General features: G+C 45.9%; 1 protein-coding gene across 1 annotated transcript in view; it reads right to left on the minus strand.

The window, feature by feature from the left end:
• The window catches only part of DAGLB (diacylglycerol lipase beta), an 86,559-nt gene that overhangs the window by 46,958 nt on the left and 27,319 nt on the right, over window positions 1-12,282 (minus strand). The gene's annotated exons all lie outside the window — the stretch shown is intronic.

A 12,282-nucleotide genomic window follows, 5' to 3' on the forward strand; every position in this document is an offset into this window, starting at 1 on the left:
AGATAGGCAACCCCATGCAAGGCTCCCTGTTGCCTCTGCAACAGGATGGTGTCTGTTAGCACACCTAGTAAGGATACCTCTTGTGCAACCGGACCCACAGGGACCTTGGAAATGGTCTTCCAGGACCTGGTTGTCCCTAGATGGAAGTGGCCATATCCCTAGTTGGTGGTGGCAGTAACATCAAGCCTGTAGGTACCCTGATGTTGGGCTTCCAGGCCCTGGTTGGTGTCCCAAGATGGAAGCTTCCCCAACTAAAGAAGGCAGAAGCTGCAGTGGAGGTAACCCAAAATGGTGGTGGAGCTGTCCCAAGACTGAGGCAAATGCTTTCAGAGACAGGGCTTGAAGGATGGGCTGTGTGATGGTGTTCGGTGGCCTGTTCGGTGACGGTGCACTGTAGTGTGCAATGCTGCAATGGGCAGCTGCCTCCTGGCCCTGTCTGTTGTCCCACAGTGGATATTACCATGTGTGAAGGGGTATGGTGGTGGCTGCAGTGTCCCAAGATGGAGGCAGTTTGGGTGGAGCCATTTGTTAGTAGATAGGGGACCACAGTGCGATGTTCCTCTGTGCGTGAGCAGTTTTCTGGGTTCTGGTGAGGCGGGGTATAGTGTGGTGGCCCAGGCCAGATTAATGTTTTAAGTAATTTTTGTTACTTTAACACATAGAGGATTAAACATTGGTTTATAACAGTGTATTAATATTGACCTTAGGAAAAACCTTAAATACCTTATAACTGATTGTTCCAAGTATAGCCAAGTTAGTCACAAACTTGTTGAGATTTACCCTCCACAAACATTGTATAACTTAGACATGGCACAACTTTTTACTTTCCCACACGAAAGACTTTGTGATCCAGAAACATTTATTTTTCCTTCTACTTTCATGCTAAAATATATTTCCATGCTAGAACCTTTTTATAGCTCTTTCCTGTTGACTCCCATTAAAACTCACATTTTGTAATAATCCTTAATGAAATTTCTGAGTTTAGACAAATTACTGCACTTTAATAAGATGAAATACTTTTTTATAGTACTTGAATTGAAACCCAAATTAAATCTCTTGTACTCTTTGTATGTAGAATTACACCTAATAGAATCTTAACTCTTAGTAATGTTGTTTTTAGTGAAGACACAGAAATAAAGCATTCTCAAACCTTTTTCCATTTGCCAATTAATGAAACACATTTAATGTTTTAATATATTACCTTATGGAATTTAAGAAGTCAAGAATACTTGATTTGATATTTAGCAGTTGGTGTTTTAGCATTTTAGCTTCATAAGTTAATCAGATGTCTCCTGTAACAAGCACATTTATAAAGATTAATCCCATTGTTGTTAAATCTAATTTACTCATATTAAATATAAAAAAGATATTAGACAAGTGTAGTCAGTATTAGTCATCTTTTCTCTGTTGAAGACCAATCCTAGAAGCAAGAGAAATTATATTCTAGAAATTTTATAGAAACTAACACTTTATTGTCTGAGCACCTACTAAAACTTGTGAGTAATTTTAAAAACATCTTTAGTCTCATTTTTTTATTATTCAGCATTAAAAGAGAATAAAATTATGGCTTTTGCAGGTAAATGGATGAAGCTGGAGAATATAATGCTAAGTGAAATTAGCTAATCCCCCCAAATTAGCCAATCCTGAATGCCGAATGATTTCTCTGATTTAGGGATGCTAATCCATAATATGCTGTGTGTGGGAGGAGGGATGGGAGGATTAAATTAACTCTAGATAGGGCAGAGGGGAAAAGGGAAGGGAGCGGGCATAAGGGTAGGAAAGATGGTGGAATGCAATGGCCATCATTACCCTAAGTACATGTAAGAAGATAAGAAGGAAGTGGCTCTACTTTGTGTACAACCAGAGATATGAAAAATTGTGCTCTATATGTGTAATATGAATTGTAATGCATTCTGTTGTCATATATAACAAATCAAAATAAAAACACAAATTGAACTTTTAAAAAAAGTCATGTGATTTTAAATTTGGATCCATTTCTCATTTAAATTTTGATATATGATTGCTTATTTAGCTATATGCCAATTTTGACACCACATACATGATATATGGATTCAAGCACATATGTAGACACAATACAATAAACAGATGTACACAGATAAATAAAAGAGATGGCAAACAAAGATCTTGCAGTTTTTTGTAGACAGGTCGTCATAGGTATGAAGCAATGCTACCAATCTTTATTAAAGCTTCTATTAGATTTAACATGTTAGAAATTAAAACAGAGGGAAAAAAGAAATTAAAACAGAGCCTATCAGACTTTTACATTATGACTTGAACATAGGGCAGGCCTGTATAGTTGGAAATGCTAGGCATAAAGTCTGACAGCCATGGTGCACTAAAACCAAATGTTCAGGGTCCACTTGTCCTCAGTGGCTGTCAGATTTATTCCCAACATCACCATGTATATGTCCTTCTTAGGATTTTGTAATAGGAGATTTTTCCAATGTATTTGAGAGCTAACCCTTGAAAAACTGGCTTTTTGTGATCAAAGAGTGTAAAAACCTCTACAGTTAGATAAAATAAGTCTGATCAGAAAAATATATTAACTTAGGTATGCAGGATCAAATATGAGTTTACCATAAAACCATGAGCTCAGAAATATAGAAATTGAAAAAACAAACAAGAGAGTTCTAAAACAACGACATAGCTGTAATTACTCTAGTAAAGGAGCATGCAAAACATGTTTATCAGATCAGTGTAATTTTGGGTCAGATTAGAGTCACTCCAGATATTTCAAGAATGTGAGAATCAAGAAATCCTTAGGTAAAGATTCTCAAGGTAAAGAAAATTTGTATATATGAGATCTTCTATTTTTCCTCCCGTGCTGTAGCATTTAGAAGGAACTTGTTAAGAAAGCAGGTGGTAGAGTGCAAGAAAAGATAAGATAGCCAGCTATTTAGGTCCTGCAGTGGCTTGAATTTAAAAATGACACTTTCTTTTTTTCAGTCTCACACCAGTTTTGGATAATCACCTCTGTAGCTTACATTTCAGATGCAAACCTTGGAGAGAGGGGGAGGTGAGGGTGTGGGGGAGAGATATCTGATAGAAGGCTAACAAGGAAGAGCTACTGTTTTGAGCTTGAGAGGGAAAGCCCCATAAGTAGGACATTTTCACTATTTTTCTTTAGTAAAATCAGTCTCTTGAGTGGGGTGTTATAGTTTGTGTTTACTCTGGAGACCGTTTTCCATTCCTGCAGTTGGTAATGAGTCCAGGTTTGGATACAGACATCTCTTTTTCCAACTGTGATTAGGTTGGCAGCAGAAGAAAATGAGACACTTTTTCTGAGCATATGTGGGTCAAACTACTCCCAATTTTTCAGTATTCAGGCTAGTGGTGAACCTGGCATACTGTTGAGAATGAAGTTCCCATCTGAATGCATCTTATTGGGATGTCTCTCTAGAAGAGCTTCTAATGGCCAGCAAACCCATCTCTTACTACCTTGCTCTGAATTTGTTGCTGCCGCACCAGTGAGTGAACAAAGTCCCAGGTTGCCATATGACAATGACCCTGAAGAATTTAGACTCAGCAGCATGACTGAACTCCTCCTGCCACCATTCAGCTTTTAAATGTGATGACCTACAGGGGAAAAAACTGACCTGTGGTGGGGAATATTCCCCCTGCTCTGTGGGCTAAAGAACTTCTAGAGGATAAGGGGAACATCTAGTGGTTATTAGATGCTTAATGTTCTTTTCTCAGAGGAGTGAATTGAAAATGCTGCCCTTTTTACAGCCAAAGAATCTCAGAAGAACAGAAACAATGGAGAAAATCCCTAAAGCTTGTAAGGGATTAATATGTGAACACAGGGAACCTAGGCATGTCCTTACGAACCATGCCATGTAAAATGTTCCTTTCTCAACAGCTAGAGTCTGATCAGCTGAAGTGTGATAGGGGAATGGAGGGGAGGGTTTGGGAGGAGTGAGTGTGGGGGAGTGCATTTTGGCCCCTACGGAAGTGTATGTCACTGGAGCATTTGTCTAGCACCACTTGATTGACCAGTTACCCCAAGATGCACTATTAGGGCTGTTGGGAGATGGCTGCAACCTGTCATCCCCACATACTTTATGGAAGGGCATGAAGACCAGGAAAAGGATTCCTTCTGGCCAAAGCAACCAGCTCAAAGTGAATCAGGTACCCACTGGCTCAAGGGGAGCATCTCCATCTATACTCTGTCATGGTGAGGGAGTCCCAATTTACATTGGCTTTAGGCAAGTGAGTCCCCACGAACCCTGGCTTAAGGTGAGCAAGTATATACAGTGAGCAGGAAAGGGAGGCACAGTGGTCCAGGTTTTAGAGAGGATGGCTGCTGGGCTCTGGCTCCTGCTGTGAGGCCTCTAAAAAACAACAACAACAAAAAAAAATCTGCCTTTTAAAAATCTTTGAAACATCAATTTTATTATACAATTTGTGAAAAAAAATTAAGAATAAGTTTCTCTGAAAACATGGGAGAAAGGACAAAGGGCAGGGCAGGAGGAAGTATCCCAGAGAAGAGTCTCTATGATGTGCTTCACATGTGGGAGCAGAGGAATCTTCTGGTGGATGCAGATGCGCTCCTGCCTGGAATCCATGTGGAGAAGCCTGAGCCAATTAGCACACCCCACTCCCACACCATAATGTCAACATCCACACAGCTCAGGGTCTTCTGGCTGTCTGTCAGTTCTGTCCATCTGGGCTGGGCATTTCCACTGGAGCCACTCTGTTTCTGGACACTGGCCACCAGAAGCAGGGTATACAGCAGAGATGTTGGATGCATTTGGCAATCCTCCTCCTTTCCCTCTTCCAACCCTGGCTACTGTCTCGGAGTTGCCCGTGGAGGTCCCATGGGAGGATGAGTGGCTGGGCACAGGGTCATGCTGGGGGGCTAGGCTGGGAGGGGGTGTGTCCACGTGAAGGAGTGGAGAGGGATAGCAGGCACACTGGCACTTCTAGCAGGCTTCTGCAGGAATTGCTTGGCCTCCTCAGGCTCACAGGGAAAGGGAAGGGCAGGCTCACTACAACACTTGTTGGGGCTGGGCGATGGTTGGGCTTCACTTGGAATGTGCAGGACTTCTTCTGGGTTCTCTGGCACTTAAGGATGAGGTATGTTGCCATTCTGTTATTGAATTTCCTACATTGCCATGGATACTCAGGTATTTTAATGGTTGCAACCCATGTTGATCATGGTTTTCAAAAATTGCAGGATCTAGGAGTTTGAGGAGTGCCTCAGGAGGAGGACTGGGTGAAGTTTCCTCACCCTGGGTCAGCCATGGGTGCTTCATTACATAGTCTATGGTGGCCTTTGCATGGGATCCACTGTGAGTACCTCACAGAGGGAGCTCTGGGGTCCCTCGGAGACATGTGGGGGAATGTCATATGTTCCTTGCTTGATCAGCTTCTTCACCTCCATATTACTGCTTGCCTCAAAAGAGCATTTTCCTGTGAGCATAGCATAGAGAAGGAGACCCAGGCTCCAGATATCTGCCTGTGGCCCTTATATTCCTTCTCCTGAATGATTTCAGGGGCAGTATGGAGGACAGTGCCAAAGAACCTCTTCAGCTTCTTCCCAGCTGTGAATCTGGTGCTCAGGTCAAAGTCGATGAATGTGATGTTGCTGCCAGCATCCACCCCTGTATTCTCTGGCTTCAAGTCAAGGTGCACAATGCCCTTCTGGTGGAAGTACTGCATGGCATGCACAATCTGCCTGAACAGTCTGTGGGCCTCCTCATCCTGCATGCCATCATTTTGTAGGATGAGGTCCATTAGCTGTCCCCCACCTGTATGCTCCATGATAAGGTAGATATATTCGTTGGTCTCCATGACCTGAAAGAGGTGGATCACATTTGGGTGGTCCAAGCCCGCCATCACATCTGGTTCAGATAGGAAGGGGAAGTTGGAGGCTACTTTTGCCAAGACCTTCACCGCATCCTCTGTCCCAGAAAGGAGATGGTGGCAAGTTTCACCTCAGCAAAGCCCCCTTCCCCAATGTTCTGCAGGACCATATAATGGTCCGTGAAGGTGGGCTCACAGCAGGAGTCCTACCCCTTGAGCATTACACTGCTCTGACTACTCATCCTAAACTGGAACAAGGATGCTAGCTTAAAAACAAAAAACAGGGGCTGGGGTTGTGGCTCAATGGTAGAGCGCTCTCCTAACATGTGTGAGGCACTGGGTTCAATCCTCAGAACCACATAAAAAAATAAATAAACAAACAAAACAAAGGTATTGTGTTCATCTACAACTAAACCAAAACCAAAACCAAACCCCCCCAAAACCAACCAACCAACCAAACAACCAGAAAAGCAAAAACAAAACAAACAAACAAAAAAAACCCAAATCAAAAAACCCAATATTGGGGCTGGGGATGTGGCTCAAGCCGTAGCGCGCTCGCCTGGCATGCGTGCGGCCCGGGTTCGATCCTCAGCACCACATACCAACAAAGATGTTGTGTCCGCCGAGAACTAAAAAATAAATATTAAAAATTCTCTCTCTCTCTCCCCTCTCTCACTCTCTCTTTAAGAAAAAAAAAAACCCAATATCCAAAGACCACAACCACCAGCCAGCAACCATCAACTACCAGTCAGCAACCATCAACCACCACCCACCACCAAATGTGCTAACTATCTGGGAGTCTGACAGGTCACCATCAAGAGCTTCCTATACTTATGGACCAAAAAAGCCCAGCTGTAGCCACTCTCTTAAATACTATAGTTTGAAACTCACTCACAATGGCTCCAGGCACACCTGGGCACAACCCCCCACACACACACACCGTCATCGCACTTTTGGGCCTCCAGGACCTTTTCCACTTTCATAATCATAATAATAATAAAGGACTTGTTGGGAAAAGGTATAACGGCAGCCATACCCCCCAAAAAACCCCAACGTGGCGCCTGAGGAGCTTCTTTTCCTGCCTCCTCCTTTCCCACGGGCGCCAAAAACTCCCGCTGGCGCCAATATTCAAATCTTGCTGGCGGAGAACCTTAGCCCCAATGAGAATAATTTCATGGGCTCCAGAACTGACATCTGGAAGAACTTACCAATAAACGGGTGACCCATCATTTACCTAAGCCCTGCCACCTCTCCTTAGATCTATATAAGCCCTCACATCGCTTCTTCTTTCATTGGTGCTGAAACATGGGAGACGGGTGAGCTCATTTTAACAGAGCCCCGTCTCTGGCTCTGCCGAGACATGTCGCCCTCATCCGCCTTTTCATACGCTGGCTCCTTACACCCACCACTAATCGGGCTTAGGTAAATTCCCCTCCTGGTTCTTCACCCTTTTCGGGCTACAGCAGGAACTGTGACTGTGATCGTGCGGCACACTCCTGACACCCTATAGAGAGACCCCACCCCAGTAAGGTCTTTACGACTGCAGTGGACTCTCTGATGACCTGTTCTCCTTTTGGGGAGTGAGGCTTCTAGGTGCAGGCGAGAGACCCCTCTGTTTCTTCCTTCTCCTCCTTCCGTAACCAGTAAATCCTAGTACTAGGTTCTTTGTGGCCTCCGGCTATTGCCTCCCACTTTTTGCCTCCCGAGAGTTGCAGTTCGGGTGGTGACCCTCACTGCCTCCCGTTTCCCGGCTCTTTCTAGAGTCTCTGTGATCCCCAAGGTCCTAAAAGGGGATGCCCTTAGCCCTTGCTGATTGTTCTGGCCCAAAGATTCTCTCTCTCTCTCTCTCCATCTCTTTCTGTGACTATGGGTGCCTCCTCGTCTATACCTGAAACCTCCCTCTCAAATGTATAATAAAAAATCTGACCACACTCTCTCTCACACCAGATATCAAACCCAAATTTCTGATCAAATTCTGTACCCAAGATTGGCCTATATATCCTCTGGATAATGGCAATCATTGGCCTCCAGAAGGCTCATTAGATCCAAATCTTCTCCGGGACCTTTTTAACTACTGCCAGCGTCTGAAAAAGTGGAGGGAGATTCCCTGCGTTGAAGGTTTTAGCCTTCTCGCACAGCACCCTGCTCTCTGCTCCTCCTGTTCTCCCTCTCAAGTCCTCCTTGCTTGCAAACCCCTCCTCCTTCCTCTACTTCTACTCCTGACCTCGCAGACTCTTCCTCATTTGACCCGGCAGACGAACCCCCATCTTATCCCTCAGCCCCACCTGCTCCTCCCCTCCCGCCACCCCCTCCTCTTCCTCTGCCTGATTCCATGGATCCTCAGCCTTCCGTTTCATCCCCATCCCCTCCGCCCTCTTCCGCCGCCGCCTCCACCCCCTCCTCTGCGGAGACATCCCCTTCCCCTCCCTCTTCTTCCTGCCCATCGCTGACCGCCTCTTTCAGTCCTCCTGTTACCAGGTCTAAGCGACCCCTTCCCGCTCCCATGATGATCGCACCCCTTCGTGAGGTTGCTGGTCCCGAGGGTGTTATCAGAATACATGTGCCCTTCTCCATGTCCGATCTTACTCAGCTAGAGAGGAAGTTAGGCTCATTCACCACTGACCTCACCACTTACATTTGGGAGTTTCAATGGGTCCTGCAAGCATATAGCCTCACTCATCACGACATTTACATGCTCCTGGCCAATACACTTCTCCCTGAGGAAAGGCGACGGGTCTGGGAACTAGACCAGGCCCATGCTGATGAGAATCATAGAATCAATCTCAACCACCCTACGGGCCCACACGCTGTCCTGGAGCAGGATCCTCTATGGGATTATAACACCCCTGGAGGCTTACAGTCTCGTGACCTTTTTGCATCCTTGTGGTCGCTTTCAAGGTTTTCCATGGTAGGGAGGACGAAAGCGAACGCTGCAGGCAGAAGGCCGAAATTGCCAAATTCCAAATGTTGGCCCAGGTCATTCGGGGAAGGTCATCACTACACGGTCCTGATAAGATGCCCCCTGGAGCTTGCTTCAAATGTGGTACGGAGGGACATTAGGCTAAGGATTGTCCTTCACCGAGGACACCCTCCACCCCCTGCCCAAAATGACACAAGAGGGGGCGCATTGGGGGTCAGACTGTCCAACAACCCGGAGGGGAGGTTGGTCAGCCGCCCCACAACCCCAGCCTCTCCTGGGCTTGGCAGAGGAGGATTGACGGAATCCTGGGCCTTCCCTCCCGACTATTACCATCAAGAAGCAAGAGCCTAGGGTCACCTTCCTGGTGGATGGACGCTCCATTACCTTCCTCTTGGATACTGGTGCCACTTTTTTGGTCTTGAGGGAGTACTGGGGTCCTACCACACCCTAGAAAACTCCCTCCTATTGTCGGGGTAGGAGGTAAACAGATTTTCCCTCGGCAACCCTCCCCTGCTTATCATGTTACATGCAGGGATCCCTTTTGTCCTTCACACACTCCTTTCTTGTTATGACCCATTGCCCCATTCCCCTTCTGGGAAGGGACATACTTTCACTATTGAAGGTCACCATTCACATATCACCCCACACCTCCCCCGCCTCTCATTTCCTCATGATACACCTCTTTTACACATTTTCCCACAACTATCTAAACCAGTTAACCCTGAGGTTTGGGACACAACTACACCCTCCACAGCTAAGTGCAGTCCTATTCATATTGTCTTATGGGACACTTCAAGATATATTAATCAACCACAATATTCTCTTACAACCATAGCCCTCCTCAGATTAGAACCCATCATCCAAGATTTATTACAGAAGGGGTATCTTAGGCCTATACACTCTCCTTTCAAAACTCCCATTCTGGCAGTTAGGAAACCTAACGGGTCCTACAGACTGGTCCAAGACCTTCGCCTCATCAACTCCTCTGTAGTCCCTGCTACTACTACCCACTTCTCAGTCCTAGATTTAAAGGATGCTTTCTTTTCTATTCCCTTGTCCTCAGAATCTCAGGATATCTTTGCTTTTATTTGGACTGATCCTCACACCCGCCATTCTCGTCAGCTTACTGGGACCGTCCTTCCGCAGGGATTCAGGGATAGTCCCCATCTCTTTGGCCAAGTTCTTGCCCAGGACCTCACATCTTTCCACCCTACCTGTCCTGACTCTACCCTCCTTCAATATGTCGATGATCTTCTTTTATGTAGTCCCTCTTGGGAACACTCTAAATCCCACACCACCCAGCTTCTCAATTTCCTAGCAGATAAGGGGTATAGGGTGTCTCCCTACAAGGCCCAGGTTTCCCAGTCTACTGTCACCTACCTTGGTTTTCGTCTTGCACGGGGGGAAAAAAGGAAATAACACTGGATAGGAGGAAACTCCTCTCTAATCTTCGGTGCCTCATACGAAAGCTGAAATACTATCATTCCTAGGACTAGCAGGATATTTTAGGGCCTGTATCCCAAATTATTCTCTTCTAGCCAAACCCCTGTATGACCTAGCAAAGGGACCCCCGGTGAACCTCTTGCCTCCTCCCCCCCATCACTTCCGCAGACTTCAGCAACTCCTCTTAAAGGCACCCGCCCTTCACCTTCCCGTTCTTTCAAGACCATTTCATCTATATGTCCATGAAAAACGGGGACAGGCATTTGGGGTTTTGGGTCAAACTTATGGGCCTACATTTGCACCTGTGGCATATCTATCCAAGCAATTACATCCTAGCGCCCGTGGGCCCCTTGCTTTAGAGCTCTGGCTGCTGGACAAATCTTACACAAAGAAGCCTCTAAGCTGACTTTCGGGGCCCTTTAACTATCCACTCCCCACATCATTTGAAGGATCTTTTAGCTTATAAGGACCTTCAAACCCTTCCTCCATCCAGAGTTTTGTCACTCCTCACTTCCTTTCTGGAAAACCCCAATATTACGTTCCCCCTGCCTTGCACTGAACCCTGCCTCCCTACTCCCAACGACCTCCACACCTGACGCACCAGTTCATAATTGCTTGGAAACCTTGGATAATTTCCTCCCCTGTCATTCTTCCATTTCTGAGGGACCACTCACCAAGCCCTACCTTATCTGGTTTACTGACGGCAGTTCCTTTAGGCAAAATGGCACTCATTATTCTGGATACACCATTGTTTTGGCTACTAAGATTATAGAAGCCAAAGCTCTGCCTCCAGGAACCACCAACCAGTAGGCTGAACTTGTAGCAGCCACTTGTGCCTGCCTTCTAGCGCAGGTCAAATCCCTCACCCTTTATACTGACTCAAAATATGTCTTCCATATTCTATTATCCCATGCTACAATCTGGAAGGAGCAAGGTCTACTTACCACCAAAGGTAATGCGATCACTAATTCGGCTCTTATAACCAATTTGATAGAGGCTTCCCACTTACCCACCCAGTTGGGAGTTGTCCATTGTAGGTCTCATCAGAAGGACAACTTTCTTGTTGCTGAGGGCAACGCCAAAGCTGACCAGGTGGCACGGACGGCTGCTACCACTTCCAATTATGACCCCCCTGAGGGGCATATAATGGTCACTTTAGACTGTCCATCTGAAGCCCCTACTTCTTCCAGTAAGAACAAGGACCTTTTCGAGTTCCTCCATCCTCTATTCCATTCCACTTCTCAGTCCTTGACCCTCTTTTTACAGATCTTCTTCTCCCTCATCCCCTCTGACAAAGCCATGCTACAGAATATAGCCTCTAATTGTCAGATCTGTCAGTGGACTAACCCTCACACTCCTTTAAGGCCTAAACTGTTTCCCTCCCACCAAGCCCAGGGACATGTTTCTGCTGCTGACTGGCAGGTAGATGTCACCAACGTGCCCACAGTACGGTGTACTAAATACCTCCTTGTCTTTGTGGACACTTTCTCTGGTTGGGTCGAGGCATTTCCCACTTCCAATAAAAAGGCTTCCACTGTAGCTTCAATATTACTGACAGAAATCACTCCCAGATTTGGTATGCCCACTTCCTTACAATCCAACAATGGCCCCGAGTTTATTTCTAGAATCACACAAAAGGTCTCTCAAGCCCTCTCCTTCAAGTGGCATTTCCACTGTCCATATTGCCCCCAGGCTTCAGGAAAAGTGAAAAGGGTAAATAGGACTCTGAGGGAAGTTCTTACCAAATTGAGAATGGAATTAAACTTAGACTGGGTCAAGCTCCTTCCCTTGGCCTTGCTTCGGATCAGAGCTCTCCCTAAGAAACCATCTTTACTGTCTCCCTTTGAGACAATGTATGGAAGACCTCTTATACCACCTGGGTTGGTTGTTTCACAGGGACCTCTCTTACGAGATTTGTCTTTGCCTCTCTCATTTCATCTCCGCTCAGAACTCTGGAAATATCAGGACTGGCTTCTCCCGGACCCAGACTCCTCTCCAAACACTCCTCCCTTAACACCTGGGAGTTTAGTCTATTATAATACCTCAGAGGAGAAAGGGCCTCTTGCCCCAAAATGGGAAGGCCCCTACCGGGT

The sequence above is a fragment of the Spermophilus citellus genome (assembly GCF_964194105.1).
Source record: "Spermophilus citellus genome assembly, chromosome: 6".
NCBI lineage: Eukaryota > Metazoa > Chordata > Mammalia > Rodentia > Sciuridae > Spermophilus > Spermophilus citellus.